This window comes from Saimiri boliviensis, chromosome 2 (genome assembly GCF_048565385.1).
Source record: "Saimiri boliviensis isolate mSaiBol1 chromosome 2, mSaiBol1.pri, whole genome shotgun sequence".
Taxonomy (NCBI): Eukaryota; Metazoa; Chordata; class Mammalia; order Primates; family Cebidae; genus Saimiri; species Saimiri boliviensis.
Genome location: NC_133450.1, coordinates 140,676,431 through 140,696,928, shown reverse-complemented (window position 1 = coordinate 140,696,928; position 20,498 = coordinate 140,676,431). Strand labels below are relative to the sequence as shown.

Below are 20,498 nucleotides of genomic sequence, written 5' to 3'. Positions count from 1 at the left end.
CAGGCCTCAGGCCCGGGGACCCCTGACACCCTGCAGTCACCCCGACCCCGCCCTGCATGGCTGTTGCGCGTCTTCTTCCGAACCCGGGGCTCTCACCCGCTCCGTGGAGCCCCGCCCCGGCCCCCGGCCTCGCCCGCCTCGGCCCTGGAGGTCTCCCCGCTGCCATCCTTGCCCGCTGGGCCGTTCTCCGGGTGCAGCCGGAGGAACGTTCCTTGAGCTCATCGGGCCCTATCCCTCCCCGCCGCGGGAGATCCTTCAGGGTCTCGCCCTTGCTACGGGTCAAAGTTCAAATCCTGGCACCGGTCCCCGGAGCCCCGCGTCGAACAGGCCCGACGGGTCACCCTCTGTCCCGGCTCCTGGTCCCCGGTGCCCCTCCGGCCCTGGGGCCTTGCGGGGCCCTCCCTGCGACTCGGTGCTCCAAGCCCGCGCCTCCTGGGGTCTGGACTTGGGCGTGGACCCCCCGTGCGCCCTGCTCGCTGCAGCGATCTCCACCGGGCTCCGCGCGGGGGCTCGCGAGCGGCCGGGAACGCGCTCCTGGCGGGCGGCGGGTTCGCTCCGTGTGCCCAAAGCTGAGTTTTCTTTGAATGAATCACTGTCGAGCGGAAACTTCCATCAGGCTTTGAACCAGGGAATGTCTGCGACGCTGGGGACGCGCCCGCCGACCCGCCGAGACGCCCTGGGGCCGGTGTCGGGACGCGAACACCGTCCCGGTGCCAGGGAGGGTCGATTAGGATGAAGGCACAGGCCGGGCTATGCGGCGGCTCACCCCTTTCATCCAGCACTTTGGGAGGCCGAGGCGAGTCGATCACCTGAGGTCGGGAGTTTGAGACCAGCCTGGCCAACATGGCAAAACCTCGTCTCTACCCAAAATGCACAAATTGGCCGGGCATGGTGGCGCGCATTAGCCAGCTACTCGGGAGGTGGATGTCGCAGCCGAGATCGCGCCATTGCACTCCAGCCTGGGTAACAAGAGCGAAACTCCGTCTCAAAAAAAAAACAACGGTGGTTAGATGCCACCAAAAATAAAAACGAAAAATGAAAACGATGGTTAGATATCACCAAAAAAAAAAAAAACCGAAAAATGAAAACGGTGGTTAGATGCCACCAAACGGTTGTTGGATGCCACCAAAAAAATAAAAAATAAAAACGGTGGTTAGATGCCACGAAGTAGGTGGCAATGCCTTAACCGTATGCGTGTTGTCAGGCCCGAGAGCCTCTTCCATCCTTGTCAAGGGGAGTGCTAACCTTCTCTCCTTTCATACAACACACCGTCAAACTCCAACCGCCGCCTATTTAAGGACCAATCTGTCAATTACTTCACAGTGAGGGTGACTTTTTGTTTGCTATTCATAAAGGAACATTTACGGAAATGCAAGAACTCAGTGGGAAATCACAACTGTTTGCATTCAATCGTCTTTATTTAATTTGTATTTATTAAAAAAACATCTTTTTTCGTTTTATAATATATTCATAAAAGCAGCCAATTAGAAGCCGAGGCGAACAAACGGAAGTCCCGAGAGTCCTTCAGAGAAGTAGTTTCCCCCGGAAACAAAACAGGGCGGGCGCGCAACTCCCGTAGCGACCCACCTCGCAGACGGCGGAAGACGGGAAGAACTGTCTACGGAAGTGGAAGGTTAGTAACGAATCAGAGGACGAAGATTGGTAGCTCCGCTCTACGGACTTCCGGATGCGGCCCTGCCCTTGGAACTGTGGGTGTTCGGGGCGTTGTGGAGCGCAGGATGCCGACTGCGCACGCGCGGCGTCCGCTCTGCCACGTTTTCGCAAGCTCTGCGCGGTCTTGTGTGGCGAGTTCGAGCCCCGTCACGGCTCAGTGCGCTGGAGCCGGTTTCCGCTCTGGGAGTCCGCGCTTGTCCTCTGGCTCCAGGTTACAACGTCAGTGTTGGCGCCTCGGCGCGGGCCCGTCCGGCTCTAGTCCTCTTTTCTTTGGACCCTGCAGGCCCGGCGACTCCCCTCGCCTGACTGCACGGGGCCCCGCGAGGCTCGGGAACCTGGGACGCGGAGTCTTCCGGACAAGGAGCCCGAGGGTCTGCACAGCCTGGGGCACCACCCGGCCTGGTGAGGATCATCGCTGTGGGCGCGACGCACGTGGGCGTTCACAAGTACACAGGCACTCGCACGTGCGCCCGCAGCACCTGTGCACATTCAAGCACGTGTCCGTACGTGAGGGCACACAAGTCCTTATACGTATGTACATAAGCATGTCTACACACGCACATGTCTGCACACGAGCCACATGCAAGCACACACTTGCATGTGTCCACACACACGTCCACATGTGTAGACGCCTGAATATGTGTATGCACATGCAGACGCACGGGCCTGCCCACATGCCGTGTGCAGTGGGCTGTGAATGGCCATATTCATTTCTCAGAGCTTTTGAGATGTGTGTGTTTTCCAGTTGTGCATGTTAATTAGAAAAAAACCCCTGAATTTGTAGGTTAAGGCAGGTCTTTAACTTTTCTTAATTTTCTCTCCTGGAGACCTGTTGGGCTGGGCTGGGCGCTGCTGCAGAAGGCCAGCCACGCCCTGAGCCAGGTCTTCTCCTGGAGGTTCAGGGCAAGCCCTGGTTTACAGATGGGAAACCAAGTGCATGAGGCACCGCCCACCCTGCAAAGACGGTCCAGGTGTGGGGCAGGGAGTAGCAGCCTGGAGCTCAGAGCCAGGACCTCTGGGTTCAGAGGGGCGTGCCCGGAGACTTTCCGCAGTGGGAGGCCTGGTGTCATCCTGGACCCAGACGATGAATTGGGGCTCTCGACCAAGAGCCCCAGTTGTCATCCTGGACCCAGCCAGAGGCTCTTTCCAGGGTTGGGAGGACCAGGCTGAGGCCACAGCATCCTCCCGGACTTGGTGCGGAACCCGTGGAAGCAGCTTGAGCTGCACAGGCAGAGGCTGCTTTGCTCCATGTCTGCTGGCTCTGACAGATGCCGCCTGTCCTGTTGACCGCTTCATCCCAAGATGAGCCCAGCGCTTGCACACAGGGCGTCCCAAAATGTTTGTTGGACAAAGGCATGATCAATATCGGTATCGTCCCGAGACCCATGCCTTCAGCCCCGATTTGGGCACATGCTCACCTCCACTGACGGAAGTCCCTCTGGGGCCCGCGCATGTCTCTGGACCAGAGAGTTGGCCTTCTCCACGTGCCTGGTGTCTGGGGCAGGAAGGTGGACGGGGCAATCGGAATGGTCACCCTCCGGGAGTCCCTTTTGCACTCCACTCGAGTTACCAGGGATGTAACTCACTAGACCCTAAGTCTCGCTTTCCGAGGACCGTTCTTGGTGTCGTCTATATGAAAACAGGCTACATCTAGAGAAAGTTCCAGAAATAAGAAAAGGTGAGCTAGTCTGCTGACTCTCCCATTTGAGCACATGGAGACTGAGAGAGGGGCGGAACTTACTCAAGGGCACCACACAATTATTATTATTATTATTATTATTATTTTTTTTTTCTTTTTTTTTTTTGAGACGGAGTTTCGCTCTTGTTACCCAGGATGGAGTGCAATGGCGCGATCTCGGCTCACCGCAACCTCCGCCTCCCGGGTTCAGGCAATTCTCCTGCCTCAGCCTCCTGAGTAGCTGGGATTACAGGCATGTGCCACCATGTCCAGCTAATTTTTTGTATTTTTAGTAGAGACGGGGTTTCACCATGTTGACCAGGACGGTCTCGATCTCTTGACCTCGTGATCCACCCGCCTCGGCCTCCCAAAGTGCTGGGATTACAGGTTTGAGCCACCACGCCCGGCCTATTATTTATTTATTTATTTATTTATTTATTTTTTTGAGACGGAGTTTCACTCTTGTTACCCAGGCTGGAGTGCAATGGCACGATCTTGGCTCACCACAACCTCTGCCTCCTGGGTTCAAGCAATTCTCCTGCCTCAGCCTCCTGAGTAGCTGGGATTACAGGCACACACCACCATGCCCAGCTAATTTTTTGTATTTTTAGTAGAGACGGGGTTTCACCATGTTGACCAGGATGGTCTCGATCTCTTGACCTTGTGATCCACCCGCCTCGGCCTCCCAAAGTGCTGGGATTACAGGCTTGAGCCACCGCGCCCGGCCTATTATTATTTTTTAAATGGAGTCTTGCTGTGTCTCCTAGACTGGGGTGCTGTGGTGCCACCTCGGCTCACTGCAACCCCCGTCTCCTGGGTTCAAGCGATTTTCCGGCTGTAGCCTCCCAAGTAGCTGGGATTATAGGCACGGCCACCACACCGGCTAATTTTGTATTTTTAGTAGAGATGGCATTTCACCACTTTGACCAGGCTGGTCTTGAACTCCTGACCTCAAGTGATCCACCTGCCTCAGTCTCCCAAAGTGCTGGGATCACAGCTATGAACCACTGTGCCCGGCCCACCTTACGAGTTATTGCTAGAGTGGTGGGGTAGGGACCTGGCCCTCAGCTCCCAACACTGGACATGGGCAGAGTGGGTGTGGGCTCCCTTCCAGCCCTGGCAAAGCCCTGGGCCATGTGTGCCTTCCCGTCAGGCAGGAGTGCGGCAGAGCATACGGGATGCTCCACTGAGTTGGAATCTCAGACAAATGAGTCATGTTTTACTTTAAGTGTAACCCAAATATTTCATGGGACACACTTATACCAGAACTTACTCACTGTTTATCTGAGCTTCAGATGTAACGGTGTGCCCTGTATTTTTATTTGCTAAATTTGGCAGCCTGAGTAACCGGAGCGGAGGGCTTCTGTTACTTGCCCTCAAGCAGCGTTTCCTGGCGTTGGCTCCAGTGGCCGGTTGTCTCTTGAAATGTCCGATAGACCAAAGGGAAGAAAACTGGGAACTACTATGTTAAATAAACGTGCACAATTCCGTTTTCTTTTCTTTCTTTCTTTCTTTCTTTTTTTTTTTTTTTTTGAGACAGAGTTTTGCTCTTGTTACCCAGGCTGGAATGCAATGGCGCGATCTCGGCTCATCGCAACCTCCGCCTCCTGGGTTCAGGCAATTCTCCTGCCTCAGCCTCCTGAGTAGCTGGGATTACAGGCACGTGCCACCATGCCCAGCTAATTTTTTGTATTTTTAGTAGAGACGGGGTTTCATTATGTTGACCGGGATGGTCTCGATCTCTTGACCTCGTGATCCACCCGCCTCGGCCTCCCAAAGTGCTGGGATTACAGGCTTGAGCCACCGCCCCCGGCTCTTTCTTTCTTTCTTTCTTTCTTTCTTTCTTTTTTTTTTGAGACAGAATTTCACTCTTGTTGCCCAGGCTGGACTCAATGGCACAATCTTGGCTCATTGCAACCTCCACCTCCTGGGTTCAAGCAATTCTCCTGCCTCAGCCTCCCGAGTAGCTGGGACTACAGGTGACGGCCATCACGCCTGGCTAATTTTTGTATTTTTAGTAGAGACGGAGTTTCACCATGATGGCCAGGTTGGTCTTGAACTCCTGACCTCATGATCCTCTCACCTCGGCCTCCCGAAGTGCTGGGATTACAGGTGCGAGCCATGTGCCTGGCTGTGTTCTGTAAAGGAAAACAGTGTAGGGAGGTAAAAAGGGAGCCTGGGAAGGGAAGAAATCAGAGAGGGGAAGAGGAGGCCCGAAGACGGAGCAGGTGGAAGGCTGAGTGGCCTTAGCTCTTTGGCCTAACCCAGACCGGTCAGAATTCATGCCGGGCACCTCCCACTGGCAGCCACTTTATTTGCAGGCAAAGAGCTTTGAGACCCGCTCTGGAAATTCAGCCCCATCCCTGTTCACATGGTGTGGCCCCGGAAAGCACCCAACAAATCTGCACTAAATGCATGGGTGACTTCAGGCCACGATCCGGAGTACCCAGAGCAGAAAGCGGCCGCAGCTCTGATTATAGAAAAGTCCTCCCTGCTTATCCGGATGCAGGGATACTTGCCAGGACCCCCAGTGGATGCCAGAAATTGTGCATCGTACTGAACCCTAGAAATATAGTACTGCTTTTTTTCTATATATGCACACCTATGATCAAGTGAGGCACACTAAGAGATGACCAGTAATAACTAACGATAAACAGAACGATTGCCACAGTATACTGCTGTAATAAAGGTGTGTGCGCGTGGTCTCTCTCTCACAATGTCCTAGAGTTCCGTGCTCACCTGGTGTTGGACCACTGTTGACTGTGGGTACCTCGAATTGCAGAAAGCGGAACCTCGGATAAGGGGGGGTCTACCATATTCTTTTTTTTTTTTTTTGATACAGACTCTTGCTCTGTTGCCCAGGCTGGAGCGCAGTGGTGCAGTCTTGGCTCACTGCCACCTTCACCTCCCAGGTTCAAGAGATTCTCCTGCCTCAGCCCCCCGAATAGCTGGGATTACAGACATGTGCCACCACACCCAGCTAATTTTGTGTTTTTAGTAGAGATAGGGTTTCACTATCTTGGCCAATCTGGTCTCGAACTCCTGGCCTCAAGTAATCGCCGGTTTCAACCTCCCAAAGTGCTGGGATTACAGGCAAAAGCCACCACACTCGGCCCTGAACTCTTATTTCCAGGCTCACATGGCTTTGGGGAGATTGAATTTTCCAGAATGCTGATGACATTTCTGCTGCAGATCTGGCGAATGTTGGCGGGTCCGGTACTCAGCGGTAGAGAAGGCTGAGGACAGTCTGGGCTCCACAGGTGGCCATTTTCCCTCTCCAGACACCCGGCCATGTGGTTGGTCGAGGCTGCCAGCTCTTTCGAAACTCAAAGCTCCAGTCACCCACAGAGAAGGAAGGCCGGAGCCAGGGTGGAGACAGCGCAGTGGGAAACGCTCACTCCCAGCTCCCAGCACTATCTTGTAGAGTTCAAGATTGGTGGCGGGATTAGAGCTCAGTCTTTATAGGGAATGTCCCCTGGAGAGGTGTCTGTGGCTGCCTGGGGTTTAGTGAGGCAGGAATGGGGTCACCTGGCCCCTGCCCTGCCCACCTCTCACTCGCACACCTCCACCCACCTGCTGGCTGGCCCCAGGGGCCTTGCTAGTTTTCCCGGAGGCTCCCGGGAGGCTCTCTGCTGGGGGCCGGGGGAAGCAGCAGAGTCAGGGTGACATTCCCAGGAATAGCGGCAGTCCCCAAGGACTCATTGCCTCTCGGAACGGAAGGCCTCGGTGACCCAGGACCTTCCTGGGGCCGTCACAAGTCTTCGAGTAACCATCGGGGCCCAGAGGGTCAGCTTCAAGGCCACTCCTAATGGCCACCACGCTGGCCAGCAGCCTTTGGAATGCGCTCGTGCTTCGGAACTGCCCCTGGCCTGTGGGTGTCCCTGCCCGCCAGCCCCCATCCTGCTGACCTTGGTGTGTGTGGTGGGCTGGCCCTAAGGTGGGGTGTTCCTGTCCCTGCCTCCTGCCTCTCTTTAGATCACTTTTTTTTTTTTGAGACAGAGTCTCTGTCACCCAGGCTGGAATGCAGTGGCGCCATCTGGAATCACTGCAACCTCTGCCTCCCGAGTTCAAACGACTCTCCTGCCTCAGCCTCCTGAGTAGCTGGGATTACAGGTGCCCGCCACCACTCCTGACTAATTTTTGTATTTTAGTAGAGACGGGGTTTCACCATGTTGCCCAGGGTGGTCTCGAACTCCTGAGCTCAGACAATCTGCCCGCGTCAGCCTCCCAAAGTGCTGGGATTACCAGCTTGAGCCACCGCACCTGGCTGCTTAGATCACTTTGGGAAGAGTGTTCCAGTGTTAGGGTGTGGGGCCCAGGGGCTTGGGTGTCACCCCTCTTGGGGTGGGACGCCCAATAGGCGGGGAACACAGGGGACTTGTCTCCTTGGGTGAGGGGCTGGGTGGTTCGAGCAGTGTCCAGCAGGGGGCGGGGCCGCACTGCTCAGGGTGAAGCTGGAGCCGCTGACCCGGCCCTGCCTGGGGTTCCTGGCTCCCACCGCAGCCCTCTCCACCCGGCCTCTCCGTGGGCTTGGGCAAGGCCTCTAACTGCTCTGCTTCAGTCTCTTCCTCTTGAAGGGACTGATGTGTAAAGTGCCTACCCCGGAGTTGAGTTTGTGGGAAGGGCTTGGTGGCGTTCAGCCCTGACTGTGCTGTTTACTCTATGGAGAAACTGAGGCTGGAGCGTCCGAAGGACGTCAAAGGTGACACCCTCAGGTGCAGCCAGCAGCGAGGCCCCAGGAGGTGCTGGGAGGTGCCTGGATTGTGGGGTTCTTGGTGTGTGCCCAGCATCCAGATCCAGGTGCAGCCTGGACTCACTCTGGCGTTTTTTTCAGAAGGTCGTGTTTTCTGTGCGACACGCAGAATACCTGCCCGTTATAGAGGTGTTTAAAGCCACAGTGGGCCGGGAATGGTGGCTCATGCCTATGGTCTCAGCTGCTCAGAAAGCTGAGACTGGAGGATCACTTGAGCCCAGGAGTTCAAGACCAGCCAGGGCAACATAGTAAGACCCCATCAGTACAAAAAATTTGAAAATTAGCCAGGCGCGGTGGCACGCACCTGTGACCCCAGCTACCCAGGAGGCTGTGAGGTAGGAGGACTGCTTGAACTTGGGAGGTCCAGGCTGCGGTGAGCTGTGACTGTGGCACTGCACTCCAGCCTGGGCGACGAAGTGAGACCCCATCTCTAAAAACGAACTCAACCCCATGGAGAAAGAGTACAATACAAACTAAAAAGAGCCCTACTCTTGCCAAGCAGGCGCGTGACGGGCACCACTGGCGTTTTTTTTTTTACAGAGGACCACTGGCGTTACCGTGGGTTTTCTGTTTCCCATTGGGTCCGAGCGTGCAGCAGCTCCCGGAGCCCCTGGACGGGGAGGGAAGGACACAGCGTGCCTTTTTGTGTGTTCCCAGGTTTCCTGGCAGTGGAAGACTCTGTCAGGGACGCGTAGAGGGGGCGGGAGGGTCCCGACAAGGCCCTTTCGGTGCTGTGTACGGAAGACCCAGAGGGTTTAAAATGGGATGCCTCCTCACGTGCCGATGCCCGCCCCGTCACGCCCTGGGTTCCAGAGGACACAGTTACTGTGGTTTATTTTGCGCCCCCCCCCCCCCGCCACCGCCAGCACTATTATGAAATGGATTTTTGCCTCAAAGTGGAGGGTGTCTTTGGAAGGAGAAAAAGCATTTCCCAAAGCCCGTGGTGACCTCTGGGCAGAGTGGTACCCGCCCTTCCTGGCAGGCCCAGGACTCCCTGGGTCTCTCCCACTCTGCAGGGATGCCCCATGGCCTCCCAGTCAAGCCGCTCAAGGGACTGCCGTTCCCTGCTTCTGCAGAGAGGGCGATGACCGTCTAGGGGGAGGAGGCCTCTTCTCAGGGCTCAGGGGCCTCTATTAATAAAGTCACTGCTGACCCCGGACGTACAGAGGGAGGTGGGGACAGAATGTTCCCAGGGTTGGCGTTGGGATGGAGACCCTTCTTGCCTGACCCAGCTGGCCTCCTGAGCGCTCTGGTTCTGCCCTGGTCACCGAGACTCCGATGGGCCGGAAGCCCTGCGTAGACCCAGTGCTGGGGCTTCCTTCCTCGGGGACATGAATGTCCCTGGACTGGCTCCCTGCAAGTGTGCCGAGGGCCTGAAGAAAGGAGGGACGGAGTCTCAGGCCTGAGGGACCAGGCAGGACTCAGACACAGGTGGTCCACCCGCCAGGAGCTGGCTCACAGCTGTTCCAGAAACTTCTCAGGATGGCCACGGTCTGGCTGTGCCTCTAGACCCCAGAGGCAGCCTGGAAGAGGGCTCTTGCTGTGTTCCTCTCTCGTTCGGTTGTTTCCAACCGGCCAAGTCCCGTGGGCCTGGGGTCGCATTGGGGAGTGCCCTCCCCTGCCTGGGCATTCGGGCCATTCCAGAGGCTGCAGGGATTCAGTTTGGGTGGGTGCTGGTCCCTGTGGTTGGAGCCCTGAGACCCTCCAGCCAGAGGAAGGGCCCAGCATTCCTGGCACCCACAAGAGGGCTGAGATAGCCCGTTTTGAGTCACCCCCGCTGTCTCCACGCCACTCACCTGCCTCCGGGCGCCCTGCACCCGCACGCTATGCCACGTGCTCTGGGGCTGGGGAGCCCTGGGGAAGCGGAAACATTTACAGAAGCTTCCCTGGGGCACCAGACCTTGGTGAGACTGGAGATAAGTTAGTTTAGAAAATGCCGCAGGACAGAGCACACGAGGAACGGGGTGGTGTGCCTTCTCTGGAATCTGTCAGTCAAGACCCTGCCCTCGGTGTGCCCGCTGCGATGGGCTGGAACCAGGTGCCCATGTGCGTGATGATTGGCCCTGGGGGCTGTGCATTGCTTCCTCTTTGTGACTGAGGAGACAGCAGAAGCCAGAGGACCCCCAACTAGTGGGGAGGAGAGAAGGACTCTGAAGGCAGCGCTGTGTACCTGCAGAGCCCACGCTGGCCCGGCTGTCTTGCAGAGCCAGGGCGGGGACCGATGTCTGCTGGCAGCCACAGCCCCACACCTGTGGCTGAAAGTGTTTGGGAAATTCTGCCCGCAGCCCTCCCCAGGGTTCAGCATGCAGAGTGGCCGAAAGCTCGGAGAGGTGCTGATGGAAGAAGCCTGCCCCCCTTGCCCACCCAGTGCTTCCTAAACTTCCGTCCCCCCGGAGCAGCGGCCATAACCCCTGACCCCTGGTCTAGGGCTCCACAGACACACGCTTTGAAAAGCGCTGCCCATGGGAGAGCTGGGAGCAGGACGCGAGCTCCTGGGACTCGGGGGTGGACTCGTGTCTCTCCTCTGCCCACAGGGTCCATCCCGGCTAGGGAGTGGATGTCCCCCGGGGGTCAGGTGTGGAACTGAGCTGCTGTGAGGGGCTGCAGTGAGGCTGCCTAGAAGCCCAGGACCCCGGGACAGCCATTCCCTTTTCTGCACCTGTTTCTGAGGAAGAGCCCTTTTCCTCAGGAAAGAGCCCTTTCCTGAGGAAACAGCATGAAGGACAAGTTGGAGTTTGCCCGGAAGAGGGGAAGAAGAGGGCTCTGGTAAGAAGATACAGACTCGCAAAGGCCCTGGGGCAGGGAAGGGCAGCCCCTCCCCAGAACAGCAAGGAGGGGGAGGAGCCCGGGTTGGGGCGGGGAGGAGGAAGGTGATGGGGTCAGATTCCACAGGACCTGGCTTTCTCCCTGCTGGGAGAGGTGGTTTGGGAAGAGATGGGCAGCATGGAGGAGGCGGCCCAGGGAGTCCTGGTAGTTGTCCGGGTAGAGGGTGGAGCTGGCCTGCCTGGGTGGGGATATACTCGCTCCAGGCACCCAGCAGCCCCCTCCCAGCCCATCCGTCTTCCCCGGGTGCTGCTGTCTGGAGGGTGCTTCATCTGGGCCCTGCCCCGGGGAGGAGCCCAGTCCAAACAGTGCGCCCCTCCCAGCTGTCCCCTTCCCTGATGGCCCCACGGTGGGAGATGCTGCTCAGGAGAGGGGCAGGAAGAGCCGCTGTGTTGGAAATCGGGGGGTGCAGGTCTGGAGATGCATGCTGGACGCCCCTGCCCATGTGGGGACTGTCACAGTGCCGGGTTCTGAGGGGCTAGGGGGCCCAGGGTGGGCTGGAGGACCCTCTGAGTTGTGTGATGGAGCAGGAGGCGCTCCCAGAGCTGTCCTTGGTGAGGGAGGCGTGGAAGTCACTGGTGGGGGCTCCCGTTGGCCCCTCCTGCTGTGAGGGGTGCAGCGTCCACTTGGGGGCAGCTCTGTCCCGGCTCCCACCAGGAGGCAGGGAAGGCACTTTGCCCAAGATCATGAGAGAGCCGGGGTGGGTGTCATCTTTCAGGCCACAAGCCTGGGCCCCAATGTCCTGGGGAACAGGGAGGACACTGCCCAGAGCGTCTTGACCCTGACCCAGGGACCCTGGCAGCCTCTGCTATTTCCCGTCCTGCTGAGCAGGGCTGCTCATGGCCGCTGCTCCCTGCAGGCACCGTGTGTGGCTGCTGGCTGCACGAGACCCCTGCACAGGCTCCAGAGCACAGGGTGACCAAACACCTCCCGTCAGCTGGCCTCAGACTAGGTGCTTGGGGTGCTGTGGGAACCCTGAATCAAGGTGGGAAGGCCCTGGTGCTGCTCGGCACGCAGCGGGGTCAGGGGCACAGACACCGGGTCCGGATAACCAGGGCGGGGTCCCACTTGGTCCCTGGGGAGCACCGAGAGCTTTCTCTGTGGGTGTCCAGGGGCTGCTGTGACAAGTGACCACATGCTGGGAGACTGTAGACGACAGAGAATGTTTCTGAGTGCTGGAGGCCCAAGAAGCCGGGCGTCTCATGGATGTCAGGGGAGTGTCCTGCCAACCGATCCCGGCTTCTAGAGGCTCCAGGAGTTCCCTGGCTGCTGGCCACATTGCTCCCATCTCTGCCTCTGTCCCCACACAAGCCTCCACTTCCGAGCGTCACTCCACTACTGCCTATGTCTCTCCTCTTCCCCCGTCCCTCCTTTCCCCCCACCCCCCTGTCTCTCCTCTCCCCTCGTCCCAACTCTCCTCTCCCCGCCGGGTCTCTCCTCTCCCCGCCGGGTCTCTCCTCTCCCCCCGTCTCTCCTCTCCCCCCGTCTCTCCTCCCCCCGTGTCTCTCCTCTCCCCCCCATGTCTCTCCTCCCCCCATGTCTCTCCTCCCCCTATGTCTCTCCTCTCCCCGCCAGGTCTCTCCTTCCCCCATGTCTCTCCTCCCCCCAGGTCTCTCCTCTCCCCCCCATGTCTCTCCTCTCCCCTCCGGGTCTCTCCTCTCCGCCCCCATGTCTCACCTCTCCCCCCATCTCTCCTCTGCATGTCTCCTAAGGACAGTTGTCATTGGATTTAGGGCCACCTGGACAGTCCTGACAGTCTCCTTCCCAGTAACTTAACCACATCTGGGAAGACCCTGAGCCCACCAGTGCGTGGGTGCTGTGACGTGGAACACATGATTCCAGGGCCCCGTGGACCTGAGAAACTTGGCTTTTTCGTGCTTCCAGTGCACCGTCAGCCCTGATGAAATGTGCAGATGGCACGGCACCTACCATCCACGCCAACCGCAGCCACCTCCTCGGGTCCTCGGCCCTCCTTTCCGCCCTTGAGCACCCCCAGTTCTTCCTGTTTCAGGATCTCTGCCTCTGCCCCCTCTCCTCCAGGAGCCCCCTGGGCTGGCTGCGCTGCCCCCATCAGGTGCCCAAGCTGGATATGGTCTCCCTCTCTTTGCAGGACCCTGAGGCAGTGCCCATGACAGAGGCCCCACTCCTGCCCTGGTCCAGCCTGCTGTGCTGTCCAGAGGGTACCAGCAGGGGGCCTCATGGCAAAGGTGGCACCAAGGGGCTTCGAGCTCACAACTGAGGATGGCAGGGGAGAAGGAGAGGGCTCCAGGCAGGGGTGGTGAGAGAGGAGAGAGGAGTGGAGGTGAGAGAGGAGACTGCCCGGGCCTGGCATGGATGCCCACCAGTCATGGGGGTGGCCAGGCGAGTGTGCTCTGCCCACAGGTGCATGGGCTGAGGGTCAAAGCACACTTCTGTGCCAGGGTATCTCTGTGGACCCACAGTGCACCCGGGCTCAGGGAGGCTGAGATGGGCTCTTCCAGGTGGGGCAAATGCCCAGGCACTGCCCCTCCCCATGCCCCTTTCAGTTTGGTGCCACTGGCCCCATTTCAGATGAAGCAACGTCTCCTTAGAGGCACGTGCACCCACAGCGTCTCACAGCCAGGCCCTCCTCTCTTCGTGTGGGTGGTGGGGAAGACGGGAAAGGCGGGGGCTGGGAGCCGGGTCACAGCTCTCTGCAGGGTTCCCTGGCCCGAAGATCCTGCCGTGGGCCCTGCTCGTTGCAAACAGGCCGCCTCTCTGCAGCCAGTCGGCGTGGCTGCTGGGCTCCCTGCAGGGCCCTCACTGGCTAACGGATACCCGGTGCTCTCATCTCTTCCTGCCCGGGTCTCCTATTTATTTAGCCTGGTGTAACCCCTGCTGTTGCGTCTGCTCAGCTGGGAGCCAGTGTCCTCCGCGCTTGGCCCTGCGACCTTGGGATCCTGGTCCCTGTGTTCTTCTTTCTTTCCAGGCTGCTGTCCAGGGTGGGCCGGAGGGACCTGTCGCCCCGCCCAGCGGCTGCCCTCGTGCAGGCTGAAGTGCGGACCGAGAGTCGAGCGCTCTCCCCTGCCTCCCGTCTCCTCCTCTGCAAAATGGGGTGACCCCGCCTCTCTAGGGGGCCAGGCTAGGAGTGGACGAGGCCCTGTGTGCATAGTCTGAATGACGCCGGCACACAACGTGGGTGCTGGAGAAGACCGGCCGAGGTGACTCGTGGGCATGGGCTCTGGGAGGGGCCGGGTGTAGTTTTGTCTGAGAGCACATTTCAGGTTTCTAGGGAGGCCAGGAAGCCCTCGGGAGGGCCGTCGGGATGTCCCACAGTGGGAAGAGCTGGCGTGCATGGGCATGGCTTCTAGAAGGAGGAGTCTGGTGAGGAGTGTGTGAACAGGTTAGGAAACCACAGACCACAGGAAGCAGCTGAGCGGGTCTCAGCCAGGAGCTCTGGGAAGTCTTCCTGGAAGAGGTGATGCTCAGCTTTGATCTGAAGGACAAGGCTACTCGGAGAGCTGGAGAAGGGGAATTCCAGATGCCGGGGCCAGCACGTGCAAAGGCCCTGGGCTGGGAACGAACCCAGGCCTTGGCAGGGGAGCCAGGAACAGGGTGAAGTTGGGGTAACGGGGCTTTGGGAACTCAGAGGCGCCTCTTTGTACAGACAGCTCCCCACCTCGGCCGTGAGGAGGTGGCCCCGCCATCCCTGTCTTCCTTCGTGGCTTTGACATCCTTGTGGCTGGTCCTTCCTACCCCGGCCTTGTCGTCTGCCCCCCTCAGCCAACGGCTCCCTCATGGACTTGGTCATCGTCACCTTTGGCCCCTCGCTCCCCTGGTACCAAACAAGTCCCCCAACCCTCACACACCAGGCCTCTGATGTCTGCAATCCCACCTTGACCCCACACCCGTCTGTTGTGGAAATTTGAGCTGAGAAGAACAGAGAGACCAAGAGACGCAGGAGAATCTCTTTAATGGGGCGCTGGCTGGTGGTGGCCTTACTGCCTGTAATGGCTGCCAGCCGGAGCTCCAGTAGAGAGACTCTCTTGTGTCTCTGGGTCTCTCTGTTCTTGGCTCGAATTTCCACAAGATTTTGGTGCCGAAGCCCAGGAAAGTGTCCCATCGGCGCACCTCGGGACTAGGCCCTCCCCCAGCCCAGGGCCCAAGCCCCACAGACAAAGGACACTGCAGGCCTGCTGTCTCTGCTCCTCTGGCTGGGTTCCTGGGTTTTGGTAATGGTAACTTGTAATTGATGCATAATAAAATAAAGTTTACTGTGTCGTATTTAATATAAAAGCTCACCCCCGGCTCTGCTTAAAATTCACTAACTCCCTGTAAAACCTCCCTTACCTATCCTCCCCACATTCTCAGCAAAGTTCGCAGCATCTCGAGGCTCCTGTTTTTCTTTTTTTTTTTTGAGACGGAGTTTCGCTCTTGTTACCCAGGCTGGAGTGCAATGGCGCGATCTTGGCTCACCGCAACCTCCGCCTCCTGGGTTCAGGCAATTCTCCTGCCTCAGCCTCCTGAGTAGCTGGGATTACAGGCACGTGCCACCATGCCCAGCTAACTTTTTGTATTTTTTTTTTTTTTTGAGACGGAGTTTTCGCTCTTGTTACCCAGGCTGGAGTGCAATGGCGCAATTTCGGCTCACCGCAACCTCCGCCTCCTCGGTTCAGGCAATTCTCCTGCCTCAGCCTCCTGAGTAGCTGGGATTACAGGCATGTGCCACCATGTCCAGCTGATTTTTTGTATTTTTAGTAGAGACGGGGTTTCACCATGTTGACCAGGATGGTCTCGATCTCTTGACCTCGTGATCCACCCGCCTCGGCCTCCCAAAGTGCTGGGATTACAGGCTTGAGTCACCGCGCCCGGCTAACTTTTTGTATTTTTAGTAGAGACGGGGTTTCACCATGTTGACCAGGTTGGTCTCGATCTCTCGACCTCGTGATCCACCCGCCTCGGCCTCCCAAAGTGCTGGGATTACAGGCTTGAGCCACCGCGCCCGGCAAGGCTCCTGTTTTTCTTGCTGACCAGCTGCAAGGTCACAGGGCAAGATAACACCCAAAGAATGTACAATGTTTTCAAAATGCTATTTTTCAAATGTAACATACATCACAAGACATGTTACAAATTACCTAACTCTTCTGTGTTCTGGCTTCTGTAAGCCTGTTAGCTGCTTTGTTATTCTGGATATATCAAACGTACCCTGTTTTCTTTGTCCGGGGCTCAGCCTTGGGCTGCGAATCCGCTGAGCCGGTGGCCACCTTCATGCCGTCCTGTTTTGCCTAGTGGTCTCTCAGGTCTCCTGAATATTCTGCAACACATCAACCCCCCCAACTTCCAGCATCTGTCACACCCTCTCACCTCATACCCCAAAATCCCCAGGATGAGCCTATCCTTCCCCGCAGTGTCCTCTCCGTGGCTGTCCCCTCTTGGGAGCTGTCCCCTCGATGTGTCCCTGTGTGGTGAGCTCCCATCCCACCCCGTGCCCCTCTGGCCTCCCACTATTACCCTGCTCTTCTTACAGAGAAGCCTCTGGGGGCTGTGATGCCCTCCCAGCCTCTGCTCCCTCCCCGTTCACCCACAAATCTCCACTCCAGCTCAGCTCCCTCTCGCCTGGGAGCCCTGCTCTCCGTATAGAGGTGCGTCTCCTCCTGAGCGCTGCCTCCTCCTCTCACTCTTCCTTCCCTCCCAAGCCCTCTGGGTGTGTCCCCTCCACCACCCTTTCTCCATCCGCAAGGGCTGCCCTGTCTTTCTACCCGGGCACCTGCAACTCAGTGTGTCCCGTGCCCAAGTCCGATGGCCCCTTGCCCACGGTGCAGGCCCGCTCCCCGGCTCTGTCCGAGGTGCTCAGGCCCAAACTCCCGACCCCTGCTGGCTTCCTTTCACTCACATCTGCTCCCATCCCTGAGGAATCCCCACCGGCTCCTCCCTGCAGGCCCAGGATCCGCCTCCTTCCCTACAGGCACCCACGCACCCGGGTCTGCTCCTGGTCTCCTGTGGCCACCCTGGTCCTGGCCCGGTCCACTCCATGATGGCACCTGCTCTCCTCAGCCTGGGCCACGTAACGGGCATCGCATGCCCACTCCCGCCCTCACTTCTCTCTCCACAGCTGCAAGGCCTTCCCTGGCTGGCCTCGGCATCCCTGTGTCCCATCGGATCGGCCCCCTGTTCTCATGGGGGGGACAGGTCCCCATGTGCACAGCCATCTCTGCACCAGACCCTCCCAGCGTGCAGCCTCCTCTAGGGCCGGCTGTTCATGGCATAATCCTGGGGTCGCAGCAGGGCCTGGCTCAGAGCAGTAACCCACCGGACTGTGGGGCTGGGATTGGGAGGACAGGAGACGGAGCAGAAGTAAGGAGAAAGGGAGGCAGAGAGAGCAGCGAGGGGGCGAGGTGGCCTCCCTCTGCCCCTGGACCATGTCAGGGGCAGGTGCGAGGGACCTGGCAGCGTGCACTCCCCACTGTGCCGCCTGCAGGACCCACAGAGTTTTGGGGTCCCTGGGGCACATGCCCAGGCAGGGCTAAAGGAGGACATCCTCTTGCTTTCAGGGCACTCCTGGAGGTGGCCTGTCTTCACCTGTGAGGTGGGCATGGCACGCGCACCAGCTGCCACCTGCCCATGGGTCCTGCTGCAGCTGAGAGGTGCTCGGGATGCGAGATCCCTGTGCCAGGACCTGAGAGGTGAACAGCAGATCCTCAGGTGGCAAAGGGTGGCCTTGATTTCAAAGGCCACTGCCTGCAACTGAGACGATGACAGGGCACCGGACTGGGCCAGCCCGATCACAGCCATGCTCCAGTTCTGCCCTCTGAGGTAGCGGGTGGGGTCAGGTGCAGGTGTCACACCTGGTTCTAGGTTCGAGCTGCGGCCCGGGGTGGAGTCACTCGGGTGGGCAGGCAGGCTGCAGCTGGCTTTGCACATAGGACTCCCAGGCGCCAGGCCACAGCCCCTTTCCCAGCTCTGCAAGGAGTTGTTGACAGGCAGTCGTGTTGAGTGTTTTATCGTCACAAGAAAAGTGAAACAGTCGCTACTCAAAATGTAGAAGAATAGGCCAGGCGTGGTGGCTAATGCCCGTAATCTCAGCACTTTTGGAGGCCGAGGTGGGTGAATCCCTTGAGCTGAGGAATTTGAGACCACCTGGGTAACATGGTGAAGCCCCGTCTCTACTGAGAAATAAAAAAATGAGCCAGGTGTGGTGGCATGTGTCTGTGGTCCTGGCCACTTGCGAGGCTGAGGCGGGAGGATCGCTTGAGCCCAGGAAGTCGAGGCTGCAGTGAGCTGTGATTGTGCCACTGCATTTCCAGCCTGAGTGACAGAGTGAGACTGTCTTTCAAAAAAAGAAAAGTCCTCCAAGAATGTTACAAAGAAAAAGAGAAAAAAAATTAAAAAAGAAAAAAAGCAAAAAAAAAAAAAAGGAAAAGTAAAGGCAAAGAAAACTTAGAAGAATATAGAAAATCAACTGGACCACCCCGTCAATATTTTCCAGTCAATGTTTGCTGCTATTTTCCCTGTGTGTGTGTACTATGTGTGTGTGTGCGGTGTGGTATGTGTGGTGTGAGTGGTGTGTGCATGATGTGTGTGTGGTGTGTGTGGTGTGGTGTGCTGTGTGTGATGTGTGTGTGGTGTGTGTATGACGTGTGTGTGGTGTCAGTGTATGGTGTATGTGTGGTGTGTGTTGTGTGTGGTATGTGTGTGGTGTTTGGTATTTGTGTGGTGTATGTGTGATGTGTGTGGTGTGGTGTGCTGTGTGTCATGTGTGTGGTGTGGTATGTGTGTATGTGATGTGTGTGTGGTGTGTGTGTGTGTGGTGTGTGTGGTGTGTGTATGATGTGTGTGTGGTGTGTGTGGTGTGGTGTGCTGTGTGTCATGTGTGGTGTGGTATGTGTGTATGTGATGTGTGTGTGGTGTGTGTGTGTGTGGTGTGTGGTGTGTGTATGATGTGTGTGTGGTGTGTGTCGTGTGGTATGCTATGTGTGATGTGTGTGTGGTATGAGTATGGTGTGTGTGTGGTGTCAATGTGTGGTGTATGTGTGGTGTGTGGTGTGTGTGGTATGTGTGTGGTGTTTGGTATTTGTGTGGTGTATGTGTGATATGTGTGGTGTGGTGTGCTGTGTGTCGTGTGTGTGGTGTGTGTATGGCATGTGTGTGGTGTATATGTGGTGTGGTGTGTGTGTGGCATGTGTGGTGTGTGTGTGGTGTTTGGTATTTGTGTGGTGTATATGTGATGTGTGATGTGTGTGGTGTGGTGTGCTATGTGTCGTGTGTGTGGTTTGTGCACATGTGTTCGAGGGTGGTGGGGGTGTTTCTGTCTCTGGGGCCCGTGCCTCACTGTTTTCTCTATTACATCCTTTCATGAGATCTTCTGCCACGTGACTCTGAGTGGTGTGTGGTTTGTGGCGTGTGTGGCATGTGTAGTGTGTCTTAGCCTGTGATCCCCACTGTGGGAGGCTGAGGCAGGTGGATCCCTGAGCCCAGGAGTTTGAGTACAGTTGGGCCACATAGTGAGACCCCTGTCTCTACAAAACACGTTTTAAAAATTAGCTGGGCATGGTAGCTGGCGCCGGTGGTCCCAGCTACTCCCGAGGTTGGGATGGGAGCCTGGGCGATAGAGCTAGACCCCCATCTCTAAAAAAAGAGAGGAAAAAATAACCACGAAGTGTTACATTTTATAAAACAAGAGAAAACCTGCCCACTGCACCTGGCTGTGCCCTCCCACTGCCGAGCTGTTTGAAGGTCTCTGCCTGAGAAGCGCCACATCAGACAAACGCCCTGGCCCGCTCCTCTCATCAGGAAGGCAGGAAGTCAAATACCTGGGCCGGGGCTGCCACGTGTGGGATGTGTTGTGTGTGGGTGAACATTGCTACTCTATTTCCTTCTAGAAAGGAAACTGCCTTTTCCCTTCATGTCATTTTTTTTTTTTTTTTTTTTTTTTTGAGACGGACTTTCGCTCTTGTTACGCAGGCTGAAGTGCAGTGGCGCAATCTCAGCTCACCGCAAACCTCCGCCTCCTGGGCTCAGGCAATTCTCCTGCCTCAGCCTCCTGAGTAGCTGGGATTACAGGCACGAGCCACCATGCCCAGCTAATTTTTTGTATTTTTAGTAGAGACGGGGTTTCACCATGTTGACCAGGATGGTCTCGATCTCTTGACCTTGTGATCCACCCGCCTCGGCCTCCCAAAGTGCTTGGATTACAAGCTTGAGCCACCGCGCCTGGCTCCCTTCATGTCATTAACATCAAAATCATTGCCCATTTAGTAAGGTAAAGAGATGTCTTTGTCTTCATAATTTTTTTTTTTTGAGATGGAGTTTCGGAGTTTCGCTCTTGTCGCCCAGCCTGGACTGCGGTGACGGGATCTCGGCTCACTGCAACCTCTGCCTCCGAGGTTCAAGAGATTCTCCTGCCTCAGCCTCACGAGTAGCTGGGATTACAGGTGTACGCCGTGGCACTCGGCTAATTTTTTTGGGTATTTTTAGTAGAGATGGGGTTTCTCCATGTTGGTCAGGCTGGTCTCAAACTCCTGACCTCAAGTGATCGGCCCGCCTGGGCCCCCCAAAGTGCTGGGATTACAGGTATGCGTCACTGCGCCCAGCCTGTCCTCTTAATTTTTAAAT

The 20,498-nt window shown here is 57.3% G+C and overlaps 1 non-coding gene across 1 annotated transcript; it reads right to left on the bottom strand.

Annotated features, from left to right (window-relative positions):
* Window positions 1-1,141: 1,141 nt before the first annotated feature.
* LOC120360751 (U6atac minor spliceosomal RNA) lies at window positions 1,142-1,267 on the bottom strand. The gene has a single exon (XR_005577177.1). It is a non-coding gene; the product is annotated as a U6atac minor spliceosomal RNA (small nuclear RNA).
* Between the last annotated feature and the right edge of the window lie 19,231 nt (window positions 1,268-20,498).